Source organism: Rattus norvegicus, chromosome 11 (genome assembly GCF_036323735.1).
Source record: "Rattus norvegicus strain BN/NHsdMcwi chromosome 11, GRCr8, whole genome shotgun sequence".
Classification (NCBI taxonomy): domain Eukaryota; kingdom Metazoa; phylum Chordata; class Mammalia; order Rodentia; family Muridae; genus Rattus; species Rattus norvegicus.
The window spans coordinates 89,802,732-89,820,503 of record NC_086029.1 but is presented as its reverse complement, the minus strand read 5'-3'; the positions used below and the strand labels follow the sequence as shown (position 1 = coordinate 89,820,503).

At 44.9% G+C, this 17,772-nt stretch overlaps 1 protein-coding gene across 13 annotated transcripts in view; it reads left to right on the top strand.

Moving 5' to 3' along the window:
* Window positions 1–17,772, top strand: part of Lpp (LIM domain containing preferred translocation partner in lipoma) — a 641,914-nt gene that overhangs the window by 113,470 nt on the left and 510,672 nt on the right. The window contains exon 1 of one of the 13 annotated variants that reach the window (NM_001013864.1): window positions 15,240–15,275. The exons of the other annotated variants lie outside the window; for them this stretch is intronic. The gene's annotated coding sequence lies outside the window, so the exon portion shown is untranslated. Of the gene's footprint in view, window positions 1–15,239; window positions 15,276–17,772 lie in introns of those variants that run through there. 13 annotated transcript variants of the gene reach the window in all.

The window sequence follows — 17,772 nt, the reverse complement described above, 5'->3', positions numbered from 1 at the left end:
AAATGCTGCTCGAGTGACTTGTTCGTAATAATCCTTTATGTTTAAACTGCTTCTCACTCAGAGTGTAAGTAGAGGGAAGCTACATGAGGCGGGAAACACACAAAGATCTAGCCCGGGACGCCGTTCCCAGCCTGTGTCCACCAGATTGTGTGTATGGTAAGATCTGTGAAATGGGGCCAGCACCCAGGAAGAGCTCCCTTGTGCGTGTCCCGGGCTTGTTTAGAAAGAGTACTCTCAGCATGTGGGCCCTACTAGTTGACACTAGAGAAGTAAGTTCTTGAGTGGGCAGTGTCCACAGTCCTCCTCCATGACCACATCACCTTCCCCTGTGCTGAGCCAGTTACAGAAATGCTGACCTTAGGCTGTTACCTAACTAGGAGATCGCTGTTTGATATTCCTGTTAGCTCTGGTTCTTTGTACTAAGCTTCCTGTATTTTAGTATTTTACTTCTCTGAATGTAGATAGTAAGTATTCAAATAACACAGTGGGAAGATTGTTAGAAGTATCCTTAAAATCATAATTTCGAAAATTTGGGGGAACTCTGGGAATGTTGGCTTATCATTCCCGAATTTCAAAGAGTAAACAATGTCATTTAAAATAAACATACTTTAAAACATTAAAATAAAGCAGAACAAAACCCCATAGTGTCCCAGCGCAGGTGCATAGACTTGCGAGTGTGAGCGCTAAGACTGCTTCCATTTGAATGGTGTGCCCAGACAGCTTCGGTGAGAATGAATAACCAAACATATTTAAGCCTTAATTTAAGTGACTTTAATGAGGGATAAATATGCCTTACATGCTCAGTTGTAAAGATTAGGGGATGTCTTAAGGGCCCAGGAGACGTCTGGTACATGACCTGTCCCAAGGGTCAGTCTCTGCGGACAGCGGCCTGCTTATTGGGTGGCATACTCATAGGTGCTGGTTGTGCCTCTCCTCTGTGGCCATATTTCCTTGCTCTGACCTGGCTTCTCTTTCTAATCCAGACCTCGGCACCAACCCGGTTCTGGAGTTGTTGATCTTAGGAGGGTATAGACCTCGGCGTGCACAGCGAAAGGCAGCCATGTAGTGGAGGGGTTTTTAGGACTTGCGGGTGCAGAGCTGTTGAATAGCTGGTGGGATCTTCTCCAACAGGATGTCAGGAGAAGGCCGGAAACGGTGATGGAGAGCTGAGTTCTTTGCCGTTGTCTGCAGAGGTGAGTGGGCACGGTCTGGAATCATAGCAGAGGAGGGCTGGTAGGAAGGGTGGGTAGAAGAGAGGACCACGGAAAGTTTGCAGTTGGAAGTCTGGGTTTGTAATAGAGCTGAGACACTGTAGACTTGCAGCATGTGGCTGCAGTGTCGTGCAGAGCGAGGGAAGCAGGGCTACTTTCTAGTCAGCCCCACATGTGTGTTTGCATATCTGTGCATAAGTGTGTATGAGTAACAGGGCCAGTGGCTTTAGGGACTTACCCAAGGCCAGAAAGCTAGGAAAAAGCTTTCATTTCACTAAAGAGTTCAGTCTGGTAATGACTGTGAGTGACAGAAACAGGCAGAGGGAGCATGGAGGGAGAGGGCCTCTGCCCCATTTCCTGCACCCCAGGCAGCTAGTGAGTAGGAGTTCTAAGTTTCAGTATTTGATAGCATCGCCTCCTCTGCTTTCCCAGAAACTATTCCTCGAAGTATGAATTGAGTCTCCTCTGTGGGGAGATGTCTCAGTTCAGAGCTGACTTTCTGCTCTGGTTGTTTACTAAAACATGGCAACAAGGGGTAATTCAGAGGTAGCATAATCAAATGAAAAAAAAAACCAGAAGCAAACAGATGAGCCAAACCCCAGTGCTGTGGAGCCGGGGGGGCCCCCCTGGTGTAGGTCTGAGGACCTGTGGGACGTGGACAAGTGGATTTGCTGTTACAGCTTCCGTTTGTCTCCTGTAAATCAGAGGAGAATTGCTTCTGTGTGATACGTTTGTTCCGACGGTGTTTTGCAGACTTAGTATGGCTCATAGATAATGAGGTATGGACTTGAATTCTCTTCCCCATGTGTGAATTATAGAAGTAAAGAACTGACCAGCCCTTGGAAGTTGTGAATATATGAAAATACTAGAAAATATGGCAGGGTCCCCATATTCCCTCTTTGTTCGAGATCTGCATGTATTTGAGCTCAAGCATGCGTGTGTACATATCTGCACATGCATGGAAGTTGTTCTAGAGTGTGGTGGTTGATGTTACCCACCCAGTGGGGATCTACCCCAGTGGCTCTCCTCTGCCATTTGCAAAGGAATCCTGTCAGCATTCTCTGCTTATTGTCATTTATTTATTTACTTATTTACTTACTTAGAAGCTCAGTCGTGCCTGCATGAGGGAGTCAGCCGGAGAGACCCATGAGCTGTATTGAGCTCTTTTATTGGTGGAAGCTCTCCCATGCTTGCTGCTTGTGGTCTGGGAGGAAGGTGAGAAGAGGAAGGCGAGAGAGCGTCTAGGGGGAGATGATATAACCTGCTTCTCCTGGGCCTAGTTCTTTCATAGAGGAAGGCAGAGGTATCAGGGCTGTTTAGCTCATCTTCGAGACTGTGAGCAGAAGTCTCCGATTGGCGCTACTACAGATGCGAGGCTCTCTTCCCCTCCCCCATGTGTGGTTGTGACTTGTGCCTTGGCTATTCAGGTTTGAATGAGTCAACACACCTGTGACGTGTGTGCTTGGCAGCACACTAAAACCAGGCAGAAAGCACAGCTGCCTGTTTTGATCCTGATGCCCACTCAGTCTTCATGGGTGAGAGCTCTGGTCACTTCTAGAATGTTCCTTCTCTCACTACCTTATGAGGTTGATGTGGAAATCAAGAAGAATTTCTGTTTGAAATTAATACTGGGCTCTTTAGATCTCAGGCCATTTAAAATTGATAGCTAGGAACCATTAAGATGACTCAGCCGGTTAAAGATGGCGGACCATGCCTAGTGACTTGAGTGTGAGCCTCAGATCCTCATGTGAAAGCAGAGAACTGACTCTCGGAAGTTGACCTCTAGGGCTTATGCGCTATGGCATACATGTTGTCCTGCTCCTTTACACACAAAATTGGATGGAAAAAAAAAAGCAACCTATATCTTGGTTCCTCCTTGAATAAAAAAACGTGCTGATTCTAAAAAAGAAAATCAGTTAAACTTGAGGGCTATTGGAAAGTCAGCCTCTCTGTTTGTTCTTGGTGCCTGTGGTCCTGAATTTAGGTTGGTGCCACAATGGGGGTATTTGGCTGAAAGGGAACCATGTACGTTAGAGTTGAACTTAGCTTTCTGCCATAGATCAGGGCCTTGAGCCCCTCATCTAAGCCTCCCCCCTCTTTCACACACACACACACACACACACACACACACACACACACACACACACGGATGTTGGAGAGGACATCTTGAGAGTTAGAGAATCTGTTTTGCTGTGTGTGTCTTGGGGACTGAACACAGGTGGTCAGGCTTGGTGGCAAGTGCCTTTTGCTGCTGTGACAACTCTTTGACCCTTGACCCCACTTATTATGCAATACACGGAGATGTTTCTCACCGAGACATAGTCACGGGGTGGCGGAAGGCTCCTGTTGGACACGTGGAGGTCTAGCAAGGTCACACATTGGGGAAATAGCAATGTCAAGACGAGAAGCCAACTCTTTAATACTCCGTTCTCTGCTCTAACGCATCACTCCTCCCTCCTGTCAGGTAGAGAGAGAACCAGATGGTTTGACAAATGGCTCTTGTTGCTGTCAAATCTGCCTCTCTTTCTCTGCTCTGACAGACAGTTCTTACTTCCCTCTGTGGGGAGGAGGAGTGTGATGATGGGGAGGGGAGGGTGGTGGGGGGGGGGAGGAAAACAATCCCCTGACGCTTTATGGGGCATAGGTGTCCATAAGCTCTTGTTTCTCTGGCAAGATGCAAGGCAAAAGCAATGCATGGTGGTCACCTTGAATTTCAGCACATAGAGGACTAGAAATGGCAGGGAGACTGCCAGTGTTTGGAGACATTGATTTCATATATATTTATCTTTAAAAATCGTGTTTAGGATGCCGTATCCATAAATACTAATAAGACTGTCTGATTCCAATTTTCAGGTGAGATTAGCATTTTATTGAGTATTTTATCTGTCAGATTCAATACTCTGCGCACCATCCTCCCAGGCTTATTAGCATAATTGCCGTGCTTAAGCAACAATAAAAAAATCCAGCAGTAAAGTAGCAGTTAGTACAGGCAATTTGTTACCGAAAGCTTTTACTTAAGGCCAGCTCCAGCCTGCATTCATTAGCAAGGGAGGGTTATAATTTATTTTTATTTGGAAAAACAAAAAGAGGGAGAAAGAGTTTTCCTTTTTTTTTTGTTTTTAGAAATAATAGAAGAATTACAAAACCTCGCCTCTGTAGAAGATTTTCCATATCCCGTCTTGCTTTGCTGAGTGCAGGCTGTGCTGGGAATTGACTCCACTTGAGGCATGTTGGCTCAGACAGGAAGTTGCTCTCCCAGGCACTGGGACAAATGAGTGGGAATGTCCCTTTCTGTTTGTACAGACATTTCCAAAACACTTGACAATGTGTGTTGCTGTTTGAATTTCACACCAGTTTCGTGAGGGCCTCCATTCTTAGAAATAGGAATGGAGTTGGAATGATCCCAGTTGAGGTTTTGGGTTGCATGGCCTCTCAGGAGCTCTTTCTCCAGCCTCTCCTCACACCTCTGTATGATAACGCCTCTTGTGTCTGCCCCCAGTTCCCTTGGGCATTGTTTATCCTCTGTATGGTGCAGGCATTTTAAAAAGACTTATCCTTTAGGTTCTTCTGTACACACATACATAGACCAAATGACAGGCAGGTAACACTCATAAACCTGTCTTTACACACAGACCTGTATATACACACATACATATTTCTGCACGAACACATCCATGCACGTATGTTTTTTCCTCCATATATTTTTAAATTAGTTTGGTTTGCGTGTTGTATGCATGTGTGTTTGTCTATGTGTGTGGGTACCCTCATTCCTTTGGGTACACATGGAGGCCAGAAGTTCCTGTAAGCACATCTCCTTTCTTCACCTTACTTTTGGAGACATGTTCTCTCATTAACACTGAATCTCACTAATTTGGGTAGACTGGTTGATCGATGAGGCTCCGGGATTTTCCTGTGCTTATCCCTGTACTGGTGTTACAGGTAAAGCACCCTACACTTGGTGTTTATTTGGGTGCTGGGGAATCTAAACTTCAGTCCACTTGCTTGGACTACAGACACTTTTGCTCACTAAGCCGTCCCTCTGCCCCTCTGAAGTTTAATTCTTTACTCACTTGTGTTTCCTTAGGTGTACCGGTTGGAACCGTTCTGCTGCCTAAGTTTCTCTTGACTCAAGCGTCTTCCATTCTCTGCCTTTAAAGTCTGTCTCTCACTCTCTGTCTGCATATTACCCATCTCTCTTACTCTCTGACTGACTCAGAAAAGTACTCATGATTACCGCCTGTGAAGGACCCAGCCCAGCAGAAATGGTTTTATAAGTAACGCTTCAGTCTCGGCAAGGCAGACAGATAGGATTTTAAAGGTGGAGGTTTAGAAGTCGTTTTTCCTCTTTATTTCTTGAGAAATATACCAGAAATAAATAAGAACATTAAATTGAGGCTTTTTACTGTGGTTTGGCTTGAAATTACAGTGATAATTTTCAAATTGAAGATACAATTTTTGGTGAAAATGGACAATTGACGCTCGTCAAGTTTGAGATAAGTTATTTTAGCGTCTTACATCTTTTGTTTGCTCAGTAAGTTCCAGGAAAGACTGAATCATCACCAACTGGAATCTTCGCTAATGTGAAAGGCTTTGTGCAGTTCACTTGGGGTTTGTAGACTAACTCAGATGTGACACTAGACAGAAGACACCTCTGTGCTCTCATGTATTTATACTCCAGTTTGATAATGTTCTGCTCCTTGAGGACCCACCATATGATAGGAGCCCAGCTAGGCCGTTTTCCTATGTCTTTCCATTTTCGTATTGCATCCAGTCATGCACTGAGTGAGCACTTACTGTATACCGGTCACTTTGTGCACTGCATACATCATTCTCATTTAAGTGTTATAACAATCTAAGCCATGGTTGCTGCCTCTGTTCTCAGTATGTAGAGAAGACAGCTTAAGCGATTTGACCTTGGCATCTGACAAATAGCCAAGCTGCCCTGGGCCCCCTAACCTACATCTTGTTGGACCACTTAGCAAAAGAAGTAAATAAATAAGGAAAAAAGTCTGAATATGGAGAAAACTAACCCAGAGTACAATAAGATGTCAGGGCTAGTCTGGACCTGACACAGAATTTGAAACTGGACAGGATGCTTTTTTAATGTTCTTAAAACTTCAGCTAAATGGGTCCTTGGAATTTCGGCATCTGCTTTGACCCTACCTTAACACCACGGTGGAGTTAATTCTCTCTCCCAGTACCATTATGGAAATAATTTTGAAGAACAAACAAACACAAAATGGCATGTGAGAGCTAGCAGAAGCCCACAGTTCACGGTGGGTGTCCAGCAGCTCTGGAATTGCTCTGGGGAAAGCAGTCTTGTGTCCTGGTAAGGGACAGCCAGTGCAACTCATAAAATGTGACCTTGGAAAACAACCTCTTTGTGCATCAGTTTCTCCATCAGTTAAATAAATTCCGTATGATCACTGTGAGGATTGAATGAATGGAAACAACGCAAACAGAATAGTGCTCAGGACATAACAAGCCGTATAGTGTTAGCTCTTGCTGCTCTCTTGCGCTTCAGTTGGGTAAGGACCCTGTAGATTCTTGGCCATTTACTCAAGGACAGTGAAAAAGTTTAGCTTTTAGGTAGAAGTGGCAATTGCACAGCCACGGATGTCCTTGGAAGAGCTTTGGGTTTCTCTGTGTTTGGCCTTTGGCATCTGCACATGGTGGAGTAGGAACCCTAAGTGACAGTGGAGGAGTGGAATGGAACCCCCTTATGGGCCTGATAAACTGCGATGGAAAGTTGCCTTGTGCTTACCAGAGGCCAGGTTGCTAGCCAAAAATGGGCTGAGAGTGGTATTTTCTGGGTCATCTCCGCAGGCAGGTTCTCTCTTTCCTTGGACTGTACATGCCTGAATCCGGTCCTAGAGCTGTCTGACATTTCTTTTCTCTAGAAAGCATTGACAAACTTTCAAAGGACCAGGCAGGGGCTAGGCAGAAATGTCTTCAATAGAAACCCTCTCTAATTTAGATCCATCAGCTATCTTTGCAGAGTGAGTCTACTGTCTAAGTTTTATAGGTGTTCTGCAGAAGTGAATTCTGTGAGGGCCGTTTCTGTAGGATCCTGTGCTTTGTTTGCCTCATTGTTCCAAACAGCAGCTGTGCGCTCTGTGTGTGTGTGTGTGTGTGTGTGTGTGTGTGTGTGTGTGTGAAAGAGTGTGTGTGTGTGTGTGTGAGAGAGTGTGTGTGTGAAAGAGTGTGTGAGTGTGAGAAAGTGTGTGTGTGAGAGAGTGTGTGTGTGAGTGTGTGAGAGAGTGTGTGTGTGTGTGTGAGAGAGAGAGTGTGTGTGTGTGTGAGAGAGAGAGAGTGTGTGTGAGGGAGTGTGTGAGTGTGTGTGTGTGTGTGTGAGAGAGAGTGTGTGTGTGTGAGAGAGTGTGTGTGTGAGGGAGTGTGTGAGTGTGTGTGTGAGAGAGAGTGTGTGTGTGAGAGTGTGTGTGTGAGAGAGTATGTGAGAGTGTGTATGTGAGAGAGTGTGTGTGTGTGAGAGTGTGTGTGTGTGAGAGAGTGTGTGTGTGAGTGTGTGTGTGAGAGAGTGTGTGAGAGTGTGTATGTGAGAGTGTGTGTGTGTGAGAGTGTGTGTGTGAGAGAGTGTGAGAGAGAGAGAGTGTGTGTGTGTGAGAGAGTGTGAGAGAGAGTGTGTGTGTGAAAGAGTGTGTGAGTGTGAGAAAGTGTGTGTGTGAGAGAGTGTGTGTGTGAGTGTGTGAGAGAGTGTGTGTGTGTGTGTGAGAGAGAGAGTGTGTGTGTGTGTGAGAGAGAGAGAGTGTGTGTGAGGGAGTGTGTGAGTGTGTGTGTGTGTGTGTGAGAGAGAGTGTGTGTGTGTGAGAGAGTGTGTGTGTGAGGGAGTGTGTGAGTGTGTGTGTGAGAGAGAGTGTGTGTGTGAGAGTGTGTGTGTGAGAGAGTATGTGAGAGTGTGTATGTGAGAGAGTGTGTGTGTGTGAGAGTGTGTGTGTGTGAGAGAGTGTGTGTGTGAGTGTGTGTGTGAGAGAGTGTGTGAGAGTGTGTATGTGAGAGTGTGTGTGTGTGAGAGTGTGTGTGTGAGAGAGTGTGAGAGAGAGAGAGTGTGTGTGTGTGAGAGAGTGTGAGAGAGAGTGTGTGTGTGAAAGAGTGTGTGAGTGTGAGAAAGTGTGTGTGTGAGAGAGTGTGTGTGTGAGTGTGTGAGAGAGTGTGTGTGTGTGTGTGAGAGAGAGAGTGTGTGTGTGTGTGAGAGAGAGAGAGTGTGTGTGAGGGAGTGTGTGAGTGTGTGTGTGTGTGTGTGAGAGAGAGTGTGTGTGTGTGAGAGAGTGTGTGTGTGAGGGAGTGTGTGAGTGTGTGTGTGAGAGAGAGTGTGTGTGTGAGAGTGTGTGTGTGAGAGAGTATGTGAGAGTGTGTATGTGAGAGAGTGTGTGTGTGTGAGAGTGTGTGTGTGTGAGAGAGTGTGTGTGTGAGTGTGTGTGTGAGAGAGTGTGTGAGAGTGTGTATGTGAGAGTGTGTGTGTGTGAGAGTGTGTGTGTGAGAGAGTGTGAGAGAGAGAGAGTGTGTGTGTGTGAGAGAGTGTGAGAGAGAGTGTGTGTGTGTGTGTGTGTGTGAGAGAGAGAGAGAGAGAGAGAGAGAGAGAGAGAGAGAGAGAGAGGTTTTCTAGAATTAATAGTATGGGTTTGGGGCATTCTTCTACCTACTCAGAATAGAAACCCTTGCTCATATCATTAGAGCAAAACAAAACCTTTATAGGAAAGGACTTTACATGAAGTCTTATGTTGAGTGTGGGGCTTTGTGGTTTCTAAAGCCCTTGAACACACTTTGTTCTGTGTACTTTACAGAGTCACTAAGAGTCAGACAAGGCAGGGCTTCTCCAGGTCCTTCTGTCTGTAGCTGAGGTTCACAGAGGTTCAGAGGCTTTCCTTACAGCAATGGTGGATGCACACGCAGAGCACTGGACACTGAAGTGGGTTCCGTTTTGCCACACTGCTTTGCGTTTCGTGGAGTCAGTGTTACCGAGTGCTACCAGGTAACTTTCTTCCTTCAAGTAGGTTGGTTAAAACCATCTATAATTTGCTATGATCTAAGTATAAATATAATTAAATCTCTAGGACTTTCAGTTAAACCAGCATGTGTTTCTCAAAAAAAAAAAAAAGAAATTAAATGTCAAAGTATTTCCTGAAACTTGCTTTAATGAACGAGAAAGGTGAAGGAAAACCTCCTCTTTTTTTGCATGGTGATTAGGAAGCAGGATGTGCAGGCCTGCTGTATGAATTTAAAGAGGCACACTCATGCTGATGCAAAGTCTGGATGGGCACCTCACAGAGCTTCATGCTGGCAGAAATGTTAAGTGGAAGACAGTCTCCTTCAGCAAAGTAATGACTTGGGGTTTGCATGAAAATGAAACTGTTGGCTGTGAGAGATTATGTCTCTATACATACAACAACAACAACAACAACAACAGCCAAACCCCAAACCAAACAACAGCAACAACAAAACAAACAAACCGAAATGACTCCAGGATCCAGCTCTGATTACAGGCCATCTTTACTGGAGAGCCCATCTTGTCCCCAGCTGACAGGACAGAGGGATGGGAGATGCTCCTGAACTTCTTGCTGACTTGGACTCTGCGCTCTGCTCGATTGGAAGTGGAAAGAATTACATTCTCTTTGGCAAATGCTTGGGAGTCCCTCAGAGTCCGAGGCACCCAGGAAGTCTGGAGCCGAGAATATGTTTTGGAAACCTTCCTTCCTTCATACTGTGTATGTTCTTCTGTGGCAACGTCTGAGTGCACTGTTCTCTCCTTGAAGGCCTGCAGCAGAAGCAAACGGAATCTATTTGTGGGGATGACTCTTGATCCCTTGAGTTTCTGAGTTTGATGGTCTTCGTTGAGGTCTACAGAGCCTAGTGACACTTTTTAGTGTGTTCTATGCATCAGATACAGATCGGCGTGTACATCTTAAGGTCCTAGAGTTGTGGCTTCTGTACTTTCACGGAAGCCTGTGTCTCCTACACCCCTTCCTCCACCTCTCCTGGGAAGTTGGGAACGAAGCTTTTGTGGCAAGGGCACCATAAAGGATAGTGAAGGATTTTTCCTTCTGTTTCTCTTACATTCTTCTATTTCGTCAGGTTAGAACAATACCGGTTTCTTTATCCTTAAGTTAGATTGCGACGATGTTAGTTTAAGTCTGTGACTTTATTTCCAATATGAATTGCATCTCAGTATAATTATGAAGAAATTTAGTCTGCCCTTCAGTCAGATGCTTTCCAAGCCCCTCGAGGGAATCAAAGTCCTATATACTGCCAAGCTTGGAAGGATTTCTTTGGGGGCAAAGTCGTCTTGTATACTAACAGTGATGAACAGAAATAAGAAAAGGCTGATGATACAATCAGATCCACCAAACCCAAAATATATTCCTTCTTTACTTTGCACTGTTCTTCGAGCCTTAAAAACTAATACTTCCTAAAATGTTGTTTAGTGAGATATCCAATAAGAAATGCCAGGGTGCTGACAGCCCTCATTGTATAAATAGGCATTTGGGATTGTGTTCATGGTTTGCTTGTCAGCGCAGGACAAGTGTGTGATTATGTTGCATGATGGTTAATTTTCTTATCCACCCATTTAAAAAATAATGATATACAGCTGGAAAGCGGGTGCCCTGGAGGTGAAAAGGAGACCTGTAGATCTGTTACTGAATTCCAGAAAGGGTTTAGAAGGAGCAAATCCTCCTTTTCATGTTATCATCTGAATCCCGGATGGATTCTGGTTATGCTTTGGATTTGGAGACTTTTTCCTGGAACTTTCCAAAGAATGTTTTATTTACTCTTTCTTGCTTTGGGCTGAGTCTAGACGGCTGTTCCTCCTCTTCCTTATAGGTTCTTGTCTCGTCCTAGTGGATGTACTGGGAGGCAAGAGAGGACTTGCCTTTCCCCCTTTGTAAGTGCACCCTTTGTACACTAACAGTCCTCTTTGATTAAGTATCCAGTGAAACCAATTCCGATGAACTCCAATTAAACTTTAATGAACAAGTGGGTGTATTAATATCAGCTGAGTAATGTAGGCCAGCGCAGATTCCAGTAAGTGACTCACTTTTCTGTGTAGCTCATTGCCCATGCACGGTTAGAGTTACTAGAAAGCTTCCAGCTATATTTGAGTGGATCTGGTCTGGGTCTTGTAATTCTAGCAACCCTCAGGGCTTGTTATTCATCTAGTGACAAAACCACAGTTATCCTGACCTCTGTTTTCAAAGCAAGTTTGGGGATGGGAGTCTTGTTCACAGCGACCAGTTAGGCTTTCTGTGGAGCAGTGCCCATTAGGACTTTGATCTTTTGCCTTCTTCCTGTGATTGCTCCCACTCTCTCAGTGGCAGCTCTTTCCCTACTCCAAACCTAAAGGCACATGGTTTGAATTAACAGCCCAGTGGCTCACGTCCATCTACATCTGCTGGTCTGCCTCAATCGATGAGTTCTCATGGTTACACCCAAACAGTATGATGATCTTGGAATGGTGAACCTTGGTGAGGATAACCCTGTTTTGGCTAGAGACGGAGTATTATTTCTTCTTCCTGAGAAAGACGATAGTAAGTGTGTCTTCAGGTTTCTGCTGCCGCCATCAAAGACCATGACCAAAAAGAAAGTTGGGAAAGGAAAGGGTTCATTTGGTTTACATTTCCATTATTTCCCTTCATCATTGAAGGAAGTCAGGACAGGAACTCAAGCAGGGCAAGAACCTGGAGGCAGGAGCTGATGTAGAAGCCATAGATGGGTGTCACTTACTGGATTGCTTACCATGCCTGCTTAGCCCGCTTTCTTCTAGAACCCAGGGATGGCACCACCCACAGTGGGCTGGGTCCTCCCTATCGGTCACTAGTTAAGAAATGCCTTACAGCTGGATCTTATGGAGGCATCTTCTCCATTGAAATCCCCCTTTTCAGATAATTAATTTGTGTGTCAAGTTGGCATAAAAGTAGTCAGCACAAAATATAATGCTCTTAATTTGAGACTTGGCACTTAAGTTCTCAGCAAATGTTTGTTAACTTGGCTGAATGGAAGAGGGCCGAAAAGAATGACTTGGAAATGAATGGGCCCAGTCATTGATAATTCAGGAGTTCTCAGTCCTGTAGACATTGGGCTTACATTAGATTTAGAATGTCTGTGTAGTCTCAGAGTGACAGGGGACAGAAACTTGGAAGAGGTGATGTGCAGTGCGGATTTAAAGATAAAGTTCCAGAAAAGGAGGTGAGGGATTGCAGTGGGGAGCATGGGTAGCAGCAGAAGCATGGAGGAACAAGACAATGGCCACTCAGTGTGTGTTAGATGGAGCAGGGATCATACGGAGAGGGTTGCATCTCACCGACAGTTGGATGAACTTCATTCACCCCTGGCCACCAAATGTCATTCAATGTTAATGTCCATTTGCTGTTATTTCATACTTACTGGATGCCACTTAAAGCTGATGCAGATGCCAGGCAGAGGGGGACAGGAGAAAGGTCTTAAAGTCTTTCAGCTCAGTGGGCTTGCCAACATGGGAACATTTGACTTTCTCTCAGGCAGTTCCTCCACAGTAAGGGGCTACATCTGTACATCCTGCAACCTTGAAGATCAGGGAGTATGTACTCCAAGGAGTCAGATAAGTCTCAAGGTTTGGAGTAAGGGACTGACTTGTATTTGCCATTCTATATAATCCAATAATTCATGCCTCCCTTCCTGTGGAGAACAGAGGGATCCCAATGGAAAGGGAGAGGCAGAAGGATAGGAGATGTTCTGATACTGCTTGGCTTCTTGCCCTCCACACTCTCCAATATCAATACAGGAGAAAAAAAAAAACACACCAAAAAAACCAGGAGGCTGGAACAGGAGAACAGGGCCATCTTAGAAGCGAGGAACCTGGGATGGTTTTCTGATGTCATTTGGTCTGTAATTTAGGCTGGCAAATCTATTGATGCAACCTCAGATGAAGGGCACTTAGATGGCTGAGACGTGGGCAAACAAATGTTATGCAATCCTGTCAAGGTCTGTGGTACAAGGATCAGCCCCTAAGCAGAAGTAAACACAGTGCCAAACGTGGGACCTAAGTCTTCAGTATTGGTCTCCCTCCTAAGCATCTTCTTAGAGTCTGTCATGGGGTGAGAAATCCAAGGAGAAGAGATACTCATTCCTTGGTACAGTGGGGGAGAATGTTTTAGAGAGTCTGTGTTTAGAAGTTTGAGGGAAGTAGAGGGGGCTCTCGAATCAGAAACCCAGTAGAACGATTGTTTACATGGGGACTAGTACAATGCCTATAGAAAACCGAGGAGTGCCTCTTAGATTTTTAAAATGTTAGTCAGTTGTTGATCCACTCTCTATTTCTACATCTTTTGGGTGTAGACTACAAGATTTGCATTTCGAAATTCTTCTTAGGTAATTCTGAAAATGTCCTGATTTTGAATTCACACTGAGTTATGCAGTGCTTAACGTGTCTGAAGGAGAAAGACACACAGAGCTTGGGAAGGAGAAGGCCGCAAAGGTCATGAGGTGGGTGTGGCCCCAGCTGGAGTCTCTGCATCTAACCGCCCCCTGTTCTACCCTGGCCTGATCCCCACGGCCACTGTTTATTCGGCCCAGAACACCTTGTTATCCTTCATTTGTGTACCTTAGCTTCTATACCTCGGCTGGAGAATGAAGGCTTAAGGAAACTTGGCCTTGAGAGTGGCCCTGAGGCTCTTTTCCATGGGCTTCAGTCTTTCCATTATGATCAAGCGTGCCCTCCGCAAACTGAACTGTTTTCTGTACATGTTCTTCTCTGTACAATGAACTAGACCTTCCATCTGCAGGGGCACCTCAGACTTTTGTCAGAGTCAGTTAATTCTTTGTGAAAAACTGCAGACCGGACGGAGAGTGAGTTTACTCGTTGAGGAAACCATGGCCTCTCCCCTAGCACAGGGCCCTCTCCTGTCTCTTCGTGCACACCATGTGGAGGAATCATTGTCATTTGTAGTCCCATCTTTCTTATTTGGAAACTGTAGAATTTCTCTTTCTATCTTAGTGGGGAGCACAGTTTGAGTAAATTCTAACGGCAGAATCTGCTTGTCTGGGAAAGGGGCAGGGAGGCGTCACAGACGGGCTTGGTGGCTCACACTGAGCGAGCAGCCAGACTGCAGTCCTCTGACTGTGCTGAGGAGCTGGCTGGCTCGTCCTGGGTGGTACATTAGTCTTTAAGGGCTATGGAGTCTCTGTCACTGACGTCTTTACTAGATCATAGACTCTGTGCCTGTGCCACACATCCTCCCAGGGGTCATAGGAATCTCCTGAGTTCTTGACCAGAGCAAGAGTCAGAACTCCTGAATGGCTTCAGGAGGGATGATGTGTGAGGGGCCCAGGATGGTGATAATGTGCAGGTTTCTGAGGTAAAGCAGGATGTTAGAACTTTGAGGTGAAAAGGAAACGAAACAGTTTTCATGTCCTTTTAGAAAACAAAACAAAACAAAACAAAACAAAACAAAACAAAACAAAGAACCAAACAAAAACCAAACTCCATTTCTGAGCAAAGTAAAGGGACCTTGTGCTGCACTAGGGAACCAGGAAACAGTCAGGCCTGTCTCTGTCACATTGTGCTCGTGGACACTCCTCCACCATCGGTGGCAATCAGTGGCCTCTCCTCTCTGAGCTGGGTGGGTCGGGTGACTCAGTCCACATGGGCAATCTCTGCAAGCCTGTCTTCCTCTTGGTTGTTTTAAACAAGAACTTTTATTTTCCACCAAGTGAGACGAACCCATTTTTGCAATGGTGTTGCCTAGGCTCCTTTCGGAAAATTGACACACTAGTACACTGAGATACTGAGGTGTCATCCACATGTGTTTGTTTTAAAAGATAAAAGCTACATGTTATGTAGCTCTGTGTGTGTGTGTGTGTGTGTGTGTGTGTGTGTGTGTTTGTGTGTGTGGTTTTGTTGCTTCCTGTATATGATGTTAATATTTTAATTTTCTATGTCATTTGATGTCCTTTGCAATGTGTTTTGATTGCTATGATGTTGCTTTATGTATGGCGTGCATTGTGATGTAACAGAGTTCCGCTTCTATTATCCGTAACAGCTCATTGCCAAGAGTGGAAGTTCGCTAAGATCAGGTAGGGACCATATTCTTGTTGGGGAGGACTTTCAAGTATTTTACATCACCTTGCACAGTAGGATGGAGTTTAGCAGTGTTTTGGGTAAAGAATTCAGTGAAGCATAAAGTTCATACATGTAGAACTGATAAAGTAGAGAAAATTCATGATAGGCTGTGGTGTGCTATGTTGTTTTAATTAAGATAACATTACCTAGAGAAGCAGTGACGAATTCTTTAGTCACCTTGTGCATGTGTCAGATTAGATAAGCTCCCTTAGACCTCTGGAAGGCCTTTCCTATTCTCTCGGGGCACTTGGAGGGGAGGGTAGGTGAGGAGGGGGTTGATGTCCATTGCTTTGCCCAAAGCTTGTGATTTTTACCTCTGGGCAAATGTATAGAACTGTAATTACCATCACTTTCAGTGGATGTCACATGATGAAGAGAGTCCTTTGAAGACTTTTTTGTATGTAAAAACTTAAGGGCGAGGTTGGCTGTAAGGTTACTATTGCATCCTGAGATCTCGACCCCATCTCTTGTCTCCCTGCAAGTCTGTGTAGCAGCTTGTCTTTTTCGTTGGCCTGCTTGTCCATACACTTGTCTGTTCTCCCACCACCTGACTTACTGTCCCTGCCTATCTCACTCATTTGTCCATTTCCAGCCTTGTTTATTGTTTCTGTTGATTCACCTATCCATGTCTGTGCAGGCTGGTGCCAGCCATTGATTTCTGGGGCAGTGGGTGATGTTGAAAGGGTTATAAACATGTTACATTTCACCCAAAGGATCCCAGGCCCAAGGTCATGAGGACCAGAGAGTGAAAACGACAGTAAGTGGACCATTTTCTTTTGGTTAAAGATCTGAAGGGATGTTCAGAACTGACTGGATCACACATTCTATAAGGTTCTTGGGTGTTCGTAAAAGAATGCACTTTGCATAATACCATTCCAGTTGACATTTTTGCTGGCAAGCAGTTCCAAAGACATGGAATAAACAAAAGTTGTTTAGGTCCAGTTGGGGAAATTTGCAGAGATGCCCAAAGGTCATGTCTCCAAATGCATGGACTTACAAAGTGCGTATTACGGCATTTCAGGAGGTTAGATTCATGGTGATGGATGAAAGGTGGACAAAATGGAAGGGAAGGATGCTGGAAGCTGGAGGGAGGGGATGCTGGAGGCCAGTCCCCCACTGTGGCTGAGGAAGCTCATCTCCTATTTAGTCTCCTCATCAGCCTCGTACTGCATCCAGAATCCCAGTTTTGGGTAATAAAGAAATCTCTGAGAAGTTCTATGGTTTGTCCAAGGTTACATGTCTTCTGTGTAGACCAGAGACTTGCTTGGCTCTCAGGGTGTTAATTTCAGCAGTCAGTAATACAGAAGACTTCAGAATCCTGAGCTGCGCATGCTTGTCAGCTCTCTGCGTCAAACCTTAGAGCAGTTCAGCCTTGTAAAGGAGCCTGCAGATAGCACAGGGTTCAACCCCTTTCTTGGGAGGCGACAGGGTTTTTATATGAACATGATAAAGACAGCTCGTAGAAAATTTCCTCAAGACTCAGTATGCTCTAGAAAGCTGAAAAATAGCTATTGTAATATCTTCTGCCAGGGCAGTTGTTAGATCCACAGATGAGCCTGAAATAGTAATGACTCCTGGAATCCCAGCACGTTCGTTTAGTTCTTAACTTTCCCATAGGTTTGAAAGCTGCTCCCCCTTCCCCCCTTCTTTTTAATCATGCTAAACTGTAACTTTGCTAACAACACTCTATTCTGGGTAGGAATTCATTTTGGCATAATTAAGAATGAAGAAGGAAATGACAAAGACTCTACTATAGAACTCATGTGATTTTATTTCTACATTTAGTTCTCGTTTAATTCTTTACACATTTAACTGACCACTGTGGACCTTCCACTGTGTTATTTGGCAAAGGCATACTAGAACAGAGGTCAGCCAGCAAACTGTCTGCAAGGGATGACTTCACCTTTGTGGTCCGTGCTGTCTGTATTGAGCTCCCACCTCTACTCTCAGGATGTAAAATACTTGAGTTGTCAAGAGGCAGTACATAAGCAATTATGTATTTATATGTTCCAATAAAATTTATTAAAAGAAAACATGAAATGAATTGGCTTCTGCTCGTGGACAGCACTTGCCTTCTAGTCCATGACGATACTATAGTGGCTTAGCATGAGCTGTCAGTCAGCCATTAATCACCTGAGAAGTGTCTTAATTGAGTAATTGCTTCTATCAGGGTGACCTGTGGGCATGCGTGTGAGGGATTGACACAGTGTTAATTGATGGAGCAGGTGGCTCTGGGCTTTCTAAGAAGGCAGGTAGGGCGTGAACATGAACAGGAGATGGAGTTGGAGGATGAACTGGGGAGCAGAGCTTTTCCATGGATCCTCCATGGCTGCAGCCCCCAGACACCTGACTTGAGATGGCTTAGGACTTGGAAATTTAAGTCAAATAAACCCTTTTGCCCCTTAAGTTACTTTTGTTCAGGGTTTTGTCGCAGAGTACACATTTTGTCTG